This window comes from Octopus sinensis, linkage group LG4 (assembly GCF_006345805.1).
Source record: "Octopus sinensis linkage group LG4, ASM634580v1, whole genome shotgun sequence".
Classification (NCBI taxonomy): domain Eukaryota; kingdom Metazoa; phylum Mollusca; class Cephalopoda; order Octopoda; family Octopodidae; genus Octopus; species Octopus sinensis.
The window spans coordinates 71,575,807-71,584,225 of NC_043000.1; the positions used below are offsets into that span (position 1 = coordinate 71,575,807).

Genomic DNA, 8,419 nt, shown 5'->3' on the forward strand with positions numbered 1-8,419 from the left:
ATAGAGGTGAGAAATTGAAATTGACTATTATATTGATATTTTCTGTGTTCACACTCTCTATTTTCTTTATATTATATTATATATATGCATTTTCATGGAGTGTGAATACGTTTTCAAAATTCATAAATTTTTCTTTTGTAAAGTGAATTATGTGTATTGTGCTAAGAAAGACATAATAAATGTGATGTAATTTTGTTTAAATTTTGAATTTTTTGTGGATTGTTGTATTCTTCACATGAATTTTACTATTGCATTTTTCAGACTGATCCATGTGGAATTCAAGCAGCCTAAGTTTACTGTTTCTTTGCCTGGACTGGGTATGTTGACTACTTCACAATTACTTTTTCCAAATGTGATGTCTATAATGTACATTTTCTTAAAATATAAATTACTGTTTGCTAATAAGGCTAAATTGTCAGTCTAATTATATCTACATTGATAAATCCAATAATTATAAAGCTGTTTTATTTCTAATAAACATATCTTGAAATACATAAATAGATAAGTAATGGTATTAACATGATAAACAGTAAAAACTATAAATCAAATGAATGAAACATAGTAGACTAATAACTGATAAGCTAAGATATTTGTGTCTTCTGAGAAATATTTATTATTACCATTTTATTTTTTTGCAGAACTACAAATACAGTAAATGCTGCAACATCAATAAATTAAGAAAGAAGTTGTCAATCAAGTGATATAAAATCTCAAAATGACATACAGAGAATTACTAAATGTCTTCGACAAAAACTCTTCCTCTAAATGTCATCAATGCAGTAGTAATATTTTGTTCTCACTCATACTATTTACTGGAATCTCTCAAATTGGTTTGAGTATTGGCCTTTTATTTCTGTGTAGAAATCAAATAAGTGAGGTATCTTGTGCTTTCTCACTAAAAGCTCACCTTGTACAGGTTTAGCCGCCCCTGTCTATATTGGATGTCTTATTCTCTGCATAGCAATCTTTGGATTTGCCTGTCTTGGTCGGCGAGCATCAGCAGCACTACTTTTATTCATTACTGTTGGTGACATTTGCCTGGGTTTTATGCAATTAGCAAGTGAGAAAATTCTGTTCACTGACTATTTTAATACATTTAATTCAAGAGAAATCTGTCAATCTGCCCAACAAAATTCATCTCAACTTTTACAATGCTGGAACCATATTACACACCTATACCCAGCCTGTAGTATATATGAACATGAGATAACCAATGATTGTGTTCACAGCTATAATATTTACTTCAATCGATCAATCAATCTGAAAGTAACAGAACTACTGTGCCATGCATTAGTGATATTAATAGATTGGTCAGTTCAACTTATACGGACTTCCGATTTATGTGTGGCCCTATTGTATTACTCAATGCTTTTGTCTGTGTCATTCTAATACTATTTCTAGAGTTTTTTCATCAACAGAAACAGAATAGTAAAAAACAGCAACATGACTTAGCAGCACTAGAAGGAATTTATGAAATTTCTGAACAAAAGTAATAAAAATATTTATTCAATGTCAATAATTTATCCTCATAATCGTACTTCGGTTCACATTCTATTTTACTAAAAAAAGTCAACTTTTGGTGATCATTCTAAATTGAATTAAAAGTATTTTCTAATACTAATAACATTGAATTTTCGGCCCTGTTTTTAGAATGACATTAACTAAAGATATAAAGTGTCAAACAGACCATATGTATTATATATTTATATATATATTTATTTAAATACTGAGTGTATTTTATTTAATCTAAATAAGAACTAAATGAAAGGACCATTTTATGATATAATGGCAAGTCGTAGGAAGAATATTCAGGAGTTAGAGAAGGCATTTCATTATCCCTTTTTATAGCAACACACAAGGTTGCCTTGCTGCCATAATTTTATAAGAAATCTCAACTTCAAAATGATAAAATTAGTTATTTTACTAAATCCTTACAAATTCTAGATTATTTCAAAATTAATTGAAGCATGTTGGTAGTGTTTTGTTAGGAACATGATTATAAAAGGATTAAATTTAATGATTAGACCAACCAAAGCCAGAATGGAAAATGGATATATCTTGCAAAAAAAAAAAAAAAATCAACATAATAGTTGTGTGAGTTATGTGTGTATAAATATGCCATGATAAAAATATATAACAACTACTTACTTTTAACAATTATCTTTGAAATTTTTCATATTATATATATTTTAAATGTGCTGGTAAAACTGTGCAAAAACTCCCACAATGACCCCATTTTGAGTGCTCCTTATACAACAAGGATTGTTGAAATCCACATTTAAACCTTTCACAGTTGCTTCTTTTGCAAATGTATTCCAGGTGCTAATCTTGTGTAGTACAGTTTAACATCACATTTCACCTAAACATTGAAGCCTACAGTCATTGTAAGGATGTTGGTCTACTCTCACCTTTTGCTACCTGCTAGTCTATTGGAAATAGGATTGCTATTTGAATTGAGAGAAAGTTCCTACTATTTTTTTTTACATCTAATATCTAATTTCAATGAAGATTTTTTTAAGATACATTGTCAGCTATTTGTAGATATTTTTACTAATGTAATATGATATGAGATTGACAATAGTCACATGGTCAAGTAAAATCATATATTGGTTAATTGTGTTAAATTTCTTATCAAAGTGATCAATATTGGGTGTAGCTGTTGTACTCCTTTATCCTAAGTTAAGTAACTTGTAATATTGTGTAATGGATTGGTTATATATGTATGATATGCACCTCTAGAATAACATTACTTGATAGGGTGCAAAGCTCAGAGATCAGGGAATCTCTCTAGGTTGAGCTAATCCACATTGGGAGGTCACAGCTCTGATACTATGGACATGTGATAAGAATGTCTTTAAAAAGAATCACAAGGTGAATTCTTCAAGCTGAACTAACCAGCAGGAAACCTAGGGGTAGATTTAGAATGAGATGGTTGAATAATATCCTAAGACTCAGTTGGTTGCACTTGGGAATCCAAAGGGAAAGTCTAATGATGGCTGCTTCTTATGGAGGAGATGCCTGAAGATTCTACTCCAACAAACCTCCCAGAAATAGTGGGCAGAAAAGATGGATGGATGGATGGAGATGCACCTAAGACTGGTGCAGTGTACATTTTGTTTAACTTCCTTATTTAGTCACATTCTTGTATACCACTTATGAAATGATCAGAGAAAATGTGATGCCAAACTACATTAAGAATGTCCAACAGCCAGTATGCATATGGAAAAAAGGAACAATAGAAAGAACTTAGTATCAATTCTTAAAATTAAGTCTTGATAAGCATTGAAGAACACTCATAATATAGATCTCTCAATGCTAAATTAAAAGACACTTACATCTATAAATTTGAAAAGTTTCGCTGAAAACTTTAAAAACAAATTATATCCATATTTTATAATGACATATACAAAGACACAAATATTGGGTCATCCCATAGATAATGTGATTTTTTTGTACTTCTTTTATTTTTCAAAATTAAGATAAGTAAAGTTCTTTTTTAATCTAAAATATACTCTCCTTCATTTCCTACAATGCTTTTCCATCTATCTGGTAGATTTGCAAGGCCCCTCTTCCAAATTTCACTTGTCAGTGATGAAAACTACTTCTCCAGTACAGTTCTGACCTCATCTACAGAATCCATATTTTTTTCCATCCAAATGATTTTGAAGACTACAGAATAAATGATAATCAGATGGGGCAATGTCTGGTGAATATGGTGGGAGGGGCATCGTTTCTCATTCAAACTGCTCCAGCCTTTGTATGTAGCCAAGCATTATCCTGATGGAAGGACACCTTTCCTCTTGAAACCAAAGGTTGTCGTTTTTTTTCTACTGCTACCTTAAGCTGCTCAAGCTGCCCACAGCAGATCTCCTTTGCTATTGTTTGGCTTGGGTTTAAAAGTTCAAAGTAGACTAAACCTTTCATATCCCACCAAACAGATAACAACACCTTATGTGGCTGAAGACCTTCTTTAGCCTGGGGTGCCAGTGTTTCTCCTTTCTCTACTGTCTTCAGCACTTGACATTTTTTATAAAGAACTCATTTCTTGTCACTATTCAGTCCAAAAAAGGTTCACACATTCACTCTCTGCATGCAATTAGATTCAGAAAGATTGTGAGGAACCCACTGACCCAATTTGCTGACTTTTCCAGTGACATGCAGGTGTCAATGAATGGTTGAATGACCAAATCCAAGCTTCTCTGCTAGTTCCTCAATAGTTATGATGGGATTTTGTTCCACCAGGGTTTGCAGAACGTCCTTGTTGAGCTCTGCAGATCATCCAGGATGAAGTTCGTCTTCTAGGCCGTAGTTTCTGGTTTGGAATTTCTGGAACCAAGGTTGACACTGGCTATGTTTATTGTCCAATCCCCGTATACTGCATTACTATTTCTTGCACTTTCCGTTGTGATGTTGCCTTTACTGAACTCATAAATCAAAATATGCCAAATACGCTCTTTTGTCTCTTCTGCCATTACAGCTTTGAAAAAATAACTGTGACAATTGAACTGCACTCTTCAAAACTTGTACTAAGAATAAGTACAAGGTAAAATTACTACCTGCTTTTATAGCAAGTTGATTCAAGTAGTTTACCCCATCCCCCTCCAACTTTTCGCTCATGCAATTGAAGAAACACATTATTTACAGGATGACCCAATACTTACACATGCTCACTCACATACATCATGCGCAGACCAGATTGATCTGTATTTAAAATAAAATTATGCTAACATTTTCCCCATGAAACGGTTTTCTAAACATAAGACACAATAAACATATATTATGCATAATATTGAAATAACTCACAATTTAGCTCAATGATGTTGCATAATGTGACGATTCATCCACTTCATACCTACTCCTGAAACTGTCCGCTTTCTTCAAGTGAATGAGAAGACCAATACAGGACACCTTGCCGGGGACAGAGAGTAGTGTTATTCTATGCCAGTTGTTGCAGTCACTTAGGGTTCCTTTCTTGGCTATTTCTCCTATTACTCAATCAATTGTTGTTGTATTGTGAAAGAATTATTGCGCAAAGCGAAATACTTGGGAATATGTTTTATAAAAAGAAAATTTCCTACTTGTAGGGCTAAGTTTTTGGATTAGTATACAACTATATTAAGTTTTTAAATTTAATATTTATGAAAAGGAATGTCCAATCCTTCATCTTTGTTATTCCAACAAGTTCTATCAGCAATATAATGTTAAAGAACAAAATAAACAGATTTGACAGCAATGTGAAGTTTTCTGATATGAAAGGATTTAATATTAGCTTTGTAGGCCAACAAACTCCTTATCAGTTCCCAATATGATACTCCATCACTGAGGTCTTTCCTCAAGGTTCTTACCTCTTTTGTAACCAGGTAAAGGGTTTGAGAAAAAAATTAGTGCCTTATCCTATAAAACAGTGCGTCCAGCATCTGAGTTTTTCCTCTAAGGGTTGATAGAATATGTGACAGTTAAATTCTTAGAATGTCCCCTTCCTTAGTAAAAAGAAATCAATATTATTTTTTAAGTAATAGGCACTGAGGTAAAACAATAAATTCTAGACAAACCAAGTCCCCACATTCAGCTGGTATCATTTCACTTACATTGCTAAAACCTTTTAAAAATTAATGAACACTACCATTCCTCTTTAAATATGAGGCTTCATCACATTGTAAGGAATCTTAATTTATTTTTATTATATTTCATTATTAAATGAAAATGTAATGATGCAGGAGTTAACCACAAATTATGATTTATATATGATGTGACACTATATGTTATTTTAGTTTACAATCAAAATTGTGAAATAAAAACACTTCTTTTGATTGGCACATTTGCACACTTGTACTATTTATATATTTTTATAATAAACAGATTTTCCTCAAAGACTTTGTTAATTTTGCATAAGAACTTTCAATTCAAATAATTTAATTTTTAATAAAATGTATTGTATATGTTTATGAACTGTGGTTGAAGGTATAAAGGTAATTCTGTTATTGGGTGTACTTACCTTTATTTATATAATGAATTTATAAAAGTGAGGGTGTTCTTTTCCAGAGGATCTTCACTCTGGAAAAGGACTGGGTATAGTAAATAGTATAGAACTTGGGGTGAGGAAGGGGTCACACAAAGATGAATGGGATGGGAATACCTGAATGGAGCTGGCACAAACCTATCAGCTCCAAGGAGCAGAGGCTATTATAGTAGTGGTAGAAAAAGCAGAAAGAGGAGAGAGTACACCTGTAGACCAGAGGCTGGAATGTATCAGTGAGAGGCTTTATGTTAATCATTCAGGTGGCCCATTTTCAGACATGGTCTAGGATATTCTGATCTCAGGAAAAACTTTTTATTGCATGTTAGTCTATTAAATTGTTTCTTGGATACAATATTGATTTCAAATTTTGGCACAAGGCCAGCAATTTTGGGGGAGGGGTAAGTCAAGAACATTAAGCCCAGCATTCAACTTGTACTTATTTTGTCAACCCCAAAAAAGTTGAAAGGCAAAGTCAACCTTGGCAGAATTTGAACTCAGAATGTAAAGATGGGTGAAATATCATAAGGCATTTTGCAGATTGTGCTAATGATTCTGCCAGCTCACTGCCTTATTTTCTTGGATATAAGACTTAAATGTGTTAAAAGCATTTCACTGCAGTGCTTCTCAAACTGATATATACAGAGCACAAGCAAAATGATGAAAAAAAAAAGTGAAATTTTTTGTTCTTCTTTTTATAAATGAGAAGACAAAATGAATTTTACATGCATACAGTTTTAAAATCATTTAATTCTAATAAACGTGACACGTTATCTACCCTCTTTTCCTCTTTTCAATCCTTACAGCCCCACTCTGCCTATGAGAAATGTTGTTCTAGTGGAGAATGTCATAATTGTGAAAGTTTAGTAGTTGTTTAAGACAAAAATATTTTTCATTCTTGAAGAAACTAAACCTTTGAGCGAGAGTTTACAAATGAGGAGAAGAAATGAAGTACTGCCAGTTTATTTTCTTAAGGTTGAACTATCATAATTTTGGTGCATTTTAATGGGACAAATGTGTTGAATGCCCTTAGAAAATATTTTAAAGATTCTTATTCATGGAAAGTGTGGAAACCTGATGGAAGATTGAAGTAGCAAATTGATGGTGACCTACGTTTACAAGGAATGAGTAATGATGGTATGAGTATAGAAAGGGTAAGTCTATAAAGTAAACATTTGTATGTTTAAACTGATTAAAAATAATTATAAAAGTATACAAATAAAGTTATAATGCAAATTTTACACCAGTTGCAAAAAGTTAAAGCACTGCAGCACTATTTCAAGTTCACCTTTATCATATCTATTTATAACTATAATAAAGCTTTTAAGAAAGTGGTCATACTGTATTTTGTCAAAAGCAGAGATATCTGAATTCAACCAAAAACCTTGGAAACTTGTCTAGTAAGTTATAGGGATAAGTAAAAAGCTGACAATGGGCTACATTCAATGCATCAATGATGAACAGAGTATTCTAAATCACAACACTTAATTTAACAAATTTTGATGCAATATTTTTTGTTAATATTTTATTTGAAATTGAAGAAGGATAATGAATATATCAAATCTTTTTTACATAGCTGGCAAAAATTTGCCTCAGAATATTTAATAGAAATGGCTTGACAGAGAAGGGTAAGATATGTGGCTTGCTTAATTGTAAGTGATAGAGGCTAGGATCAAGGTAATACCAAAACTCATGAATGTTTGTGTAGAGAGAGCTGTGCAGCAAATAGATTATTCAATAATGAATGATAACACACATGGTGGCTATGGATATGGCACAAGGGATGAAGAAGGGTTAAAGCTGTTGGATGCTATGATGCAAATGACTTAAATGCTTGTAACATCAACTGCAGAAAACCTTCAAGCCACTTGCTTACTTATCAATAAGATGAACACATAAACCAGATTGACTTCATAATCACCAGGAAATGGAATAAACAACTAGCTGAGAATATTGTTCTTTCCAATGTACCATGCCACATGTTGATTAGCAACTTCAGGAGAAGAGATAGGTAGACTTACAGACATAAGAAAATTTAGAGAAAGAAGCTGTTGGAATGAAGAGATCATTAGAATAGACATAGGTTCAGCGAAGGATTACTTATGTCTAGGAGATAAAAACTTATAAGAATAAAAGATAACTGAGAGGAGACAATCTGCAAACCCGATCAGAAAGCTTCCAGCATGATTGAAGGTGACATGACAAGTATTGTAGACAGCTATAAAAGCTTAGATATCAACAGAGAAAATCTGAAAGAATGTGGGGGAGGCACAAGGAATAATATCAGTAGCTACAAGAAAAAATGGACATCAGGTATAGAGATAGGTGTCATAGAACACAAAACAATTTTCTTACTTTCCTTGCTATCTATACCTGATGTCCATTTTTTCTTGTAGCTACTGA

At 32.6% G+C, this 8,419-nt stretch overlaps 1 long non-coding RNA gene across 1 annotated transcript; it reads left to right on the forward strand.

Moving 5' to 3' along the window:
- The first annotated feature begins 256 nt into the window (after positions 1-256).
- On the forward strand, positions 257-3,356 carry LOC118763001. The gene is made up of 2 exons (XR_004998755.1): positions 257-317; positions 639-3,356. It is a non-coding gene; the product is annotated as an uncharacterized LOC118763001 (long non-coding RNA).
- Positions 3,357-8,419: the final 5,063 nt, after the last annotated feature.